This window comes from Triticum aestivum, chromosome 5B (genome assembly GCF_018294505.1).
Source record: "Triticum aestivum cultivar Chinese Spring chromosome 5B, IWGSC CS RefSeq v2.1, whole genome shotgun sequence".
Classification (NCBI taxonomy): domain Eukaryota; kingdom Viridiplantae; phylum Streptophyta; class Magnoliopsida; order Poales; family Poaceae; genus Triticum; species Triticum aestivum.
The window spans coordinates 479,054,655-479,065,984 of NC_057807.1; positions in this window are offsets into that span (position 1 = coordinate 479,054,655).

The window sequence follows — 11,330 nt, forward strand, 5'->3', positions numbered from 1 at the left end:
TGATGATGTCCTACCGAGTGGGCCCAGAGATACCTCTTCGTTACACGGAGTGACAAATCCCAGTCTCAATTCGTGCCAACCCAACAGACACTTTCGGAGATACCCGTAGTGCACCTTCATAGCCACCCAGTTACGTTGTGACGTTTGGTACACCCAAAGCATTCCTACGGTATCCGGGAGTTGCACAATCTCATGGTCTAAGGAAATGATACTTGACATTAGAAAACCTTTAGCATACGAACTACACGATCTTTGTGCTAGGCTTAGGATTGGGTCTTGTCCATCACATCATTCTCCTAATGATGTGATCCCGTTATCAATGACATCCAATGTCCATGGTCAGGAAACCGTAACCATCTATTGATCAATGAGCTAGTCAACTAGAGGCTTACTAGGGACATGGTGTTGTCTATGTATCCACACATGTATATGAGTTTCCTATCAATACAATTATAGTATGGATAATAAACGATTATCATGAACAAGGAAATATAGTAATAATAACTAATTTATTATTGCCTCTAGGGCATATTTCCAACAGTCGGTGAGGTCGATGAAGACCGGAGCAGGGCCAGCCCACCCGAACGCCGCCTGGTACCTGCCAGGGCAGCCTCCTTCGGCGTCTGCTGGGGCGGCGGCATTGCGGCAAGCCGCACGCGCTCCTCCTCCTCCTCCTCGAGCCGAAGCGCCTCCGCGTCGCGTTGGAGCATGGCCTCGTAGCGCATCTGCTCCTCGCCGTCGGCCTGCTCCTGGCGGAGCCAGTGCTCCTTCCATCGTTCGAGGTGGGCCGCCCCCTCCTTCGGCGTCGCGGCGAAGTGGACGGGAAGCGTGCTCACCCACTCGCGGTACTGGCCCGTCCACGAGTAGGCCTCCTCCGGCCAAGTGGGTTGAGGCGGGGAGCGCTTACGCGACGGCTCCGGCTCCGGCTCCGGCTTGGGCTAGACAGGCGGCAACGGTGGAGGTGGCGGCACAAAGAGCAGGGTGTGGACGGAGTCCCCCGCCGCCGACAGGGCAAGGGCTTGCTCCAGCCCATCCCAGTGCGCGTCCTCCTCGATGCGGCTAGCCTCCATCGCGTGCTGCAGGGCCTCCTCGAGGGCGGCTTGGTACTCCGCCTCCGCCTCCATGTCCTCCGACTCTACCTCCGGGGGCAGCGGTGGGAACGGCGGTGGGACGACGTCGACACCCGAGCGCCGTTGCTCCTCGTGTTCGAGGGCGAACCAAGCCTCCCAGTTGGGAGAGTCGGCGGCGTACTCGGGCAGCCGATGCTGCTCCGGCGTGAGCTGCGCACGGCGCCGGCGCACCTCATCGTCGTGCGCCCGCTAGGACAGCGGTACCGCCGACACCGGGATCCGCTGGGGATCCAAATGCCAATGGTGCGGCAGCGTCACGTCGGGGTAGGGGAGGGGCTGCCTGTACTCCTAGTGCCACCGCGTTTGGTGCACCGGGATGTGCAGGCGCTGACGTTCAGGGCGGAAACGCGCCGGCGGTGGAGGGGGAGGGGGAGCACGGGATGACGAGGCGCCGGGGGTGCCCTTGCCCTTGTCCTTGCCATTGCTGCTGCCGAAGAGGCCCATGGGCGCGCTAGGGTTTGCGGTCACCGGCGAGGAAGCAAAGGGAGTGGTGGGGGGCCAGATGTGGACGGGGGAAGTGGATGAGGCCGACCCCGCCGCACGCGTGGTTAAAAAAGGACGCGCGCATTGGCTGACGCGTGGGTTCGCTGTCGGTGGTCGTCATAAATAAGACGACTGGTGGCGGTTGGGTGGCCGCCAGATGGGGATGCGGCGGATGGCGAGGAGACGCGCGGCGGTTCCGCTTCGCGTCCGTGCCGACGCATTCCATGCGCAATTTTGGGCCGGAAATGGGTCGGCGCGGACGCCAGACGGACACGATTTGAGTTTGGGTCGGCGCGTTGGGCCGCCACTTTTGTCCGCGCCGACCCAAACGGATACGGGCGGACGAAATAGATCGCCCCATCGAAGTTGCTAGCATATACAAAGAGATGAGCCGGCATCAGATGATTGATGCACCGGAATACAAAATCTTAAAGCCTATGTCATTTCACAACGGAGTCATGCACTCATGGTTGCCAAAGTCCGACCGTTTGCTATGTATACGTAACACCGGTTGGTTCACTAGACAAGTTCAGATCGTTTGGTGGGTCGTACATCGTTGTCCTGTTGATGCATCGCGGTACTTACCAGTATGCTATCAGTGTCACGCCAAACCAAACCCCGACTGCTTACGAGAATGAGATGTGGTGATGCCGCAAGAAACTTTACTGAAAGGTTCTTTGGACATCGCAATTAAGGAATTGGTCGGCCGAGGCGCTCGCCGACGCCATTCTACTACGCCGCTGGGCGCTGACGGAAGAGGAAACTGATTAACAAAACAGGGGGCAGGTCAAGCAGCTGGTCAGGCTGGTCAGCTGGGGTTCCGGTTAGACCATCTCCAACAAGTGCGGCAAAACGCGCGCCCGCGCGGTAAAATCAGTTTTTCGCGCGCGCCGGTTGGTTCCGCGCGCTCCAGCGGTGGCGAGAAGTTACCGCGCGCGGGAAGCGTTTGCGCGCGCACGGTAAAAAGCGGCACGCTAGATTTGGCGCGCCGCTTTGCGCGCGCCTATAAAGTCCGCGCTTCGCCACGCGCACAGAACAACCACGCGCCCTTCTCCTCGCAATCTCGCCGCTTCGCCCTCCACCGCTTCGCCGCATCGCCACTTTCTGCGCCACCACCGCGCCACCATGCCGCCGGGGTGCTTCAGGCTTTCGCGGTGTCCGCGAGCGCCCCAACGGCTGGTACTCCGCCGAGATACGGGCCGGCGACGTCCGGCTCGGCCTCGGAACGTTCCGGAGCGCGCGCGAGGCGGCCCACGCGTACGACGCGGCGGCGTGGCGCTTGGAGAGGCTCCGGTCCCAGATGAATTTTCGGGACGTCTTCACGCGCGAGGAGGCGCAGCGCCTCGTCCCTCCGCCGCGTCTCATCACGGACATGGACCGTGCCAACCACGCTCGGCGGCAGCGCCGTCTCCTCGTCGCCGAGGAGGACGAGCGAGCCATGGCGGAGTGGCGCCGTCGCCACCCAGAGGACGTCGACGCCGAGCGTGCCTACTAGGCGGAGAGGACGGCAAGGCGCCGCTCGGAGCGGGCGGACTGGCGTCAGCGGAAGGCAGTGGCGAACGAGCAGTGCGACATCGTCTCCGCAGGTGGGAGGTCGTTCTTCACCTCGAACGATGAACGTTGGGACGACGTATGGCTCTCAACCTCGAACGACACCGACGAGGATGACGATGGTGGTAGCGACTTAGAGTAGTTTTCTATCTATGTATGCCGTAATAGTTTCTATCTATCTATCTATGTATGTCGAACTATCTATCATCTACGCCGTACTAGTTTCTATCTATCTATCTATGTATGTCCAACTATCTATCATCTATGCTGTAGTAGTTGCACCGATGTAAAATATCTATGTATCGCTTTTTTTATCTATGCAATTTTAATTAAAAATATATTGTAGAATGAGCGCGGGCGCTGCATTTTACCGCGCCTGCTGGAGCTGCGCGCGCGCGCGGCTTTTCAGCGCGGCTGCTGGAGCAAACGCTGCGCGCCGCGCCAAATCCGTTGATGGGCACGCCCCAAATCCGTTTTTACCGCGCGGCGCGTTAGGCGCCTGTTGGAGATGCTCTTAGCTAGGGTTTGTTATAACTTGTCAAAAGATGCCAATATAAAGAGTTAAGGGTTTTTAGGGTCTTGTTAGATGCCCTAACCTAACCGTAGCATATACAAAGAGAGGAGCCGCCATCAGATGATTGATGCACCGGAATATACAAAATCTTAAAGCCTAATGCCATTTCGCAGCGGGTTCATGTACTCATGGTTGCCAAAGTCCGATCGTCTGCTTTGTATACGTAACACCGGCCGGTTCACTGAAAAAAGTCAGATCGTTTGTTGGGTCGTACAGCGTTGTCCTATTGATGCTTTGCGGTACTTACCAGTATGCTATCAGTGTCACGCCAAACCAAACCCCGGCTGCTTAGGGCATGTACAATGGTGGCATATGGATACATATGCCCCATGACAAAAAGTAATTTAAGGCATGTATATTTATTTTTTCTTCCCAATGCAAGCTACAACTGGTGGGCCTCATTAAGAAATAGAAATTAAAGACTCTACCACACATGCATATCTACTTTTCACTCCAACCTTTTCAGCTTTTGTCATCGGACCACACTTTTTCTTTCAAGCACCCGCCTTCTAGAGAGGATCCCGCTTCCCTATCCGAACCTACTTTACGTCATATCCGATCCTACATGGCATGCGAAACATCACCTTAAGGCTATGCATTGTACATGCCCTTACGAGAATGAGATGTGGTGACGCCATTCTACTACGCCGCTGGGCGCTGACGGAAGAGGAAAACTCGTTAACAAAACAGGGGGCAGGTGAGGTCAACCAGCTGGTCAGACTGGCCACTCCTTTCCATCCGAGGTCTAGGGATATATATCCTCGTCCCGTCCGGCGACCTTCCCACACTGACACAGCCAGCACACAGCCACACACACCACGCTCCCGGCTCTGAGAGATCGATCGAAGCGACCAAAAAGCTAGCCCGCTTGCATGGAAGGCTTGAAACCCATCGTCTTGGTTAACTCCCTCAAAACCGTCGAAAAGGCGGTGATCCTCTGGCACAGTAACCGGAGCGGCCTTCGCCTCGTCCTCGTCGGATTGTTTCTGCTCAACCTGGCGCTGACGGCGGCGATGGTGAAGCTGGCCAGACAGCCCGTCAACCTGGATTCTGTGCGGCCCTTCTTCGAAATAGCCGTCAACTCGACCACCACGGGGGTGGGAGCCGGGGCGGACGCCTCGCTCTCCTGGCAACCCAGATCCTTTGCACACGTAGGCCTAGGGGAATTCTTCACCGTGTTATCAATGAGTGCGGCCATCATTTCCTTCTCCTACACACGTAACCGTAATCTTCCAGGTATTTCTATCCCTTTTCGGTTCACTTTATTTTTATTTTATGACTTGGGTAAAATCTTTTTTGGTGCATTTTCACATTTGTGTGTTCCAAGATGTTTTCTGTCATAGCATTAATTCAACCTTTCTAGGTTTTATGCTAAGTTTTGTTGTGTCTTTACAATAGTTAGATGGAAGTGCATGAGTTGATTTAAGTACTTGTTGGTCGCAGCTCATTCAAATCATTTATATACATGGGCAATGTTGTATTTCATTATGTGAACCACATGGAAAATATTGTAGACTAGTAGAAGGCCCGTGCGTTGCCACGGGCTTTTAAATATTTTTACCGTGTGCATATATAAACATAATGCATATCAAGTTTTACGTGTAAACATAATTGAAATCCATATCACATAAAATATTCTTCGATACAAAATGTAATTCGATAATGTATACATAGAAAGACACGCGATGCACAAAATAAAGAAAGTGGTACAGAAACATAGTACTTTTTATTGTGCACTATATTACACAAGGTAGATAGCAGCCTACATGACTTTTATGCTTAAGACCAATCATCTCACGAAGCATTTCCATTGTTATTAACCATTAATTAAAGACAACAGATGGAGCATTTTGTTACCTTTAAACAAATATTCCAAGATGCTGCAACCAGAACCTTAATACATTATGGAATTTCCTAACAAATATTACATAGACCCAAATATACAGCACAACATCCAATAAAAAATCATTATAATACACACCATCTAACTTAAAAGTCTGGCATATGAAAATTTAGACCTCCAATAGAAAACGTTGAATTTCAGCAGGAAATATCAAATACATGCTTCCCTGTCCGATGTATAAATATGTGTAATTCTCAATTGATGCACTTTTGAAATCTTCTAACTCACATAACACCATAATTACAGTGATTGTGCAACATATTTTTTAGAAAGCATGCATAAGCCTTTGAGTATAAACACAACTTTTGGTAGGGAGTCAATAACACCCCTAGGTAGCCAAGCCTTTGAGTATAAACAAAAATAATTTCTCAAGCTTTCTTTTGCTTCATGGAGCTGTAATTATTGCTAATAGAAACAAAATAGAAATCACATGATAAAAAAGAAACAACGCAATAGGAGAAAATGAGGCATACTACGTGGCCATGTCGCTGACCTGGCCATCACAACCTCCGAGACCAAGGGGCGAGGAGGTGGCGGCATCAGCTCCAATGAACCTATGACACCAAAATGATTATGTTAGGTGACCTCGATCGTCGGCATCATCGACTCAGTGGTCGGTCCCCTTGTATCTTCTTCCCCATGGATCGGGATTGATTCGACATAGGATCAGAACAACAAACAAAATCAAAAGTCACAAAGAATTATAGCCTAGTAATGCTCAGTCAGCCAAATTAAGAAATATCGGTAACACATGCATATCTATTAATGATATTGGTGAACAATGCAAAAAACAAAGGATTCCATTTGTCGCAATTAGTACACACGACAACTACTTCATAAGTTCATATGACCAATCAGTTAGACCACATGGTTAAATTCATTCATAGATGAACAATAGATGAACAACTAACAAAAGTCGAGAAGGATCCTTACAAAAACAATGATTGGTCAGGAATTTGGAAGGAGGGAGGGTCTATTATTAACGCTAGTGAAGGCGCATGTCATGCCAACTCTACAAAGTTAATTCCATTTACAAAAATCACATCGGAAAAGTATTGTGCATTCATGTTCTAGTCTTAATATTCCTTAGGTAATCTTGTTTTCAGCTGAACGACGATCATGTCAAGCTAAACGAAGAGGACGCCGACAGGGCCACATTGTTCCCTGCCCACCACCGCCCACTTCCACACGCCACCATCCATGTTCACCGCCTGGATGCCGGCCCCAGCTCTCAAGCCCCTAGAACTGGTGCGCCCACGGGTCGCCGCGTTGGGTATGTACCCGCCGCCACCGCGTTGGACCTTCTCGTCCTACAATGCAATAGCCATTGCCTTAGTTGTCTACATCAGACATCTGAAATGAAACAAAAGTCAAATGCTACTAATTAGACGTAATACATCAAAATGTCAAACAGAGTCAACACTTTAATTATGCTTCGTAGGATAAGAATCAAACATACATAGTTAAACCAAATACTTAACAAAGTGTCAACAACATTTCACAGATTTTTTCAGAATTTTTGAAGCACTAACCTGGCTTGGCTCAATGCCAATGTGATTCAGCATATCAATGCATAGATGCAGGAATCATCCTTGTACTCTGCACAAACAAGGGAAAAACATGAGCTTTCATGTTTCCGTGTATTATAGTTGAGCAGAAGCGATACATGGACAGTAGTATGAATGTACAACAGTGGGAAAGTTGAGGTTCCCTGGGCTGAATGTCGATGAAAGGTGCCTCCCATTTGCCCTTGTAGTCCAGGTTCCTAATTATCTGACTACACAAATATCCCATGTCAGAAGTTGCAATGCCAATGCACACTGCTGTTTGTCTACAATTTGACTATGTAATCTTACTCTAGCAGAAGTACCTTTTGCATCCATGGTCTCTTGCACCGGGGTACGTACCAAACTCCTAACTTCTTACAACTGATGATATTGTTAGGCGATGGAATTTGGAGTAACTTCTTGCTGACAAATGATGATATTGTTGGGCATTGAATTAATTGAACCACCCAAACTATTTTCAATCCTTTCTCGAAAGACAAATCAAGGAGACCACGAGATAGAAAAAGAGAGAAACTTACCATTAAGACAGTGGACAAGTCAGGCAGTCTTGCACATGGTGTTGGTAGGCAGCACCGCCGTTGTCGGGACAGTTCGCGCCCCAAATCCATATCCTCCATTTTTGCAAGATTCTGTACACCACATCTTTCTTACTAAAGTGGGAGAAACCATAAATCGACTATCAATCATCATTAAGTGTAGAATATGGTCATTAAAATTTATTAAAATCATTGCACATCGCTTGCTTGATTCTCCTCTATTAAATTAGCATTCATCACGGTGCCTTCTAAAGACAAGGCATGACAGAAACACAAAGCACAGCCCAAGCACATTGGTTTATGTACCATACTTATTGTAAAAAATTAGAAGCTTCTGTAAGATGTGACACTGTTTACATGTTTGGAGTGAATTGCATCCTCGTACAAAGGATAGAAGAACTGAATGCTTATGTACTTATAAAATACAAAAGTGAAAAGGGTAATTAAACCATGTTGGGTTAAAAACCTTACGTTCCCATGGTTCTTTCTCAGATCAAAGAACTCAAAATATCAGCAGTGGATATTGGAGCCAGGAGAAGAAATGACGCGACCTTCACCCACATCCTTAATGGCCAGCCTCATCTCCATGCCCAGGACGATCTGAAGCCTCCCTCAATAATTCGACACCTGCACGATGACCGACCGTCAGATCACAACACTCGGCTTGGGCAACGAATTCGAGGGATTTCTAGACCAAGAGTTGAGAGTACCTAGGGGTCACCTTGGTTTTTGTACACGACAAAGAGGAGTGCGGGAGGCGAGCCCCAACCCATCGAGACCACGATGCCTTGAGAGAAAGTTAGGGGAGGCGATGGTGAAGCACGACATCATGGCACACGTGCCCTACGTCTCAACGCTACAGTCGAGCGTCGCCATGTAGCCGCACAACAGCTTGCACTCCATGAGTTACATACTATTTTCGCTCACACGACGAACGCCATCCGCCCGTCACTGAGACCCACCCTCTCAACCCTGCTGCTCCACGATCACGCGACGCCGTGTTAGTTAATGCAGAAACATAGGAGGCGGGCATCGTAAGGTAAAAAGTCCGGTTTGGATGGGATGAAAGACGAACCAAAATAAAGCAAAATTGGACAGGGAAGGGGGTGGATGAGGAGGCGACCATACAACGAGGTCGGGGTGGCTGTGGCCGAAGCATGAGGCTCGGCCTCCTCGCCGACGACCAGATCCGCCGTCAGAGATGATGAGGTCATCAGCCCCGTGACCTGGATCCCGCCAACAGGGTGATGCAGAGGAGAGGTGCGGCGGCGTCCTACGGGTGAGGACGACGGGGGAGGTGAGGGAGCAGCTGAGCGCAGTGGTGCGGCTGCGTCCCTCGGGAAGACGAACGGCGAGCGGCCCGAGGCGGGAGGCGGCGAGGGGGAGAGAAGAGTCGTGCGGTGCGGGGTGAAAGCCCGACTCGCTCGGTTTGTAGCAGGGTACTGCTATAATCGAAACATTTCCTTTGATGTAATTTGACTACGTATGGAAAGATTAATCAGTGATTGACCGACTTATGGTAAGTTAATTAATTTAGATTTGATTTTTAAATATTGATTAGAGATTAACCGTGATTGATTCTCTCCCATAAAGACATTACTAAATAATTTGTGTCCACATGGAAAGTTCTGATCCGTTTGGCTTTCGGTACATGGGATGGTGGAAGGAAAGACGAAAATAAACCGGACGAAAATAAACCAGACGAATAATAACAGTGGACGCAATCCTAGCAACTGCTCCATTAAGAGTAGAGATAATGCCTCAGGATGAGGAGGTCACGATTAAGGTATGTCAAGAAGAACTTTTTTGGAAAGCTTTGATTCTGGTGATAATTACCATATTCGAAATTTCCTTAGTTATAGCCTTACCATACATGGATTGATTTATTACTATAATTATCATATTTGAGATTTCTAAGTTTATAACCTTACCATACGTGGATTAATTGTGATTGATTACCATAAATACGTTGGGTATTGTCGGCCAGACGAGAAAGAGAAAAACCGGTGGGAGGGGGGTGGTGGGAGGTGGGACGAAGAAAAACCGGTTGAAAAAAAACCGATTGAAAATAAACCGGTTGAAAGTGGGGGGGACTATTCAACCAATTCATTCATTAAGAATAGAGATAACGGGTCACGGAGGAAATTCAAGAGACTGTGCAGTCTCTTATTTGCCGGTATTGGCATGTTCTTCTACGTATCAGCAGTTGTGGACTATCTTGACCTGGACGATCGCAAGTCCCGCTATTTCCAAGAACTCTTCGAATTCTTATACATGCTCACCATTGTTGTTGCTTCAAAAGAATACACATCTGGGTTGCTCTCTGCAGCCAACAAGGCATGTTTGCTCGCCGGGGGAAAGTTCTTGGAGATAATTGTGTTGGGTACAATGACTTTGGTCGTCCAGGACAGTCTGGATGATATCTACGTGGATGGAATGCATTTATTATATCGAAAGGAGCAAGAGGAGACATCTGACTTAAGGAAGGGCACGGTCGCTAAAATCTTCTTGATCTCCATCGCCCCAGCCTTGCTCACTCTCGTGCTGCAGGTATTCCAATGCTCGGTGATCTTGGCGTTTTACGGTGATGGCAGACTCCCAGAGGTAAGCAAGGCCTTGATGGTGTCAGTCAACCATTTTTTTTCTTGGGCAACGGGCAGGAGTTCTGCCTTCTCATTAAGAAGAACAGAATTGGCCAGATTGGCCCAAAACCGAGTGCGACTCAAGTTTCAGGAGCAATTTCGCACGTTTTATTTACGTGTACCCTTGTCTGCTCCTATTTGCAGGAACAGCAGGGCGATGGCAACGATTCCTCGGACGATGGCGGGAGTGACGGCAGCTCGAGTGATGGAGGCAAAAAGACCACCTAAGCCGCGCGCGCGTGTGTGGCAGTCGTGACGGTTGTGGCGAAGGAATGGCATGGCCGAAAGGCCATTCTCCAGTTGTTTTGCTGAACCCAGTGCTGCCACGCTAATACAGCTGCTAGCAGCGGCTGTAGTGTATCGACTAGATGAAGAACGAATACTCTTCTTCAACTTGTTATTTCGGCAACATATGACTGTTGGTGTATACCCTTTCCTATAGTTTGAATTTCTAAACGAGTTGACTGAAGCATGAATTCAGCAACTTAGTTTGTTGTTATTTTAAGCGCGATTGCTAAATCTCAATCGACTGAGACTTAACCAAGTCTTAGTCAATACTATATTCATGAGATCTTACATGAAAATTCGTACAAAATTTTCTTTTACTTTTTATGGGAGATTTTACGGTACATTATAATACATGAGAGCACGTGTATTATATTGGCGATCTAATGGATGAGACTAACTGGGTCTTTTTGAGCCCAAGGGTATTTTCGACCTAAAAATTTTTATACCATTTTTTGGCCCAATTAGATCCAGGGAGGTGTGGTACAACATATGGGACACTCTACAGATCAACACGCCTCCTTCGACTTCAAGTGAGACTACCTTGGAGTGGTGGCTTCGCGCACGGAAGAGTTTCCAGGGGCCGGACAGGAGAGGCTTTGACACCACGGTCACGGCGGTCCTCTGGGCTTTGTGGAAGCAAAGGAATGCGAGAGTG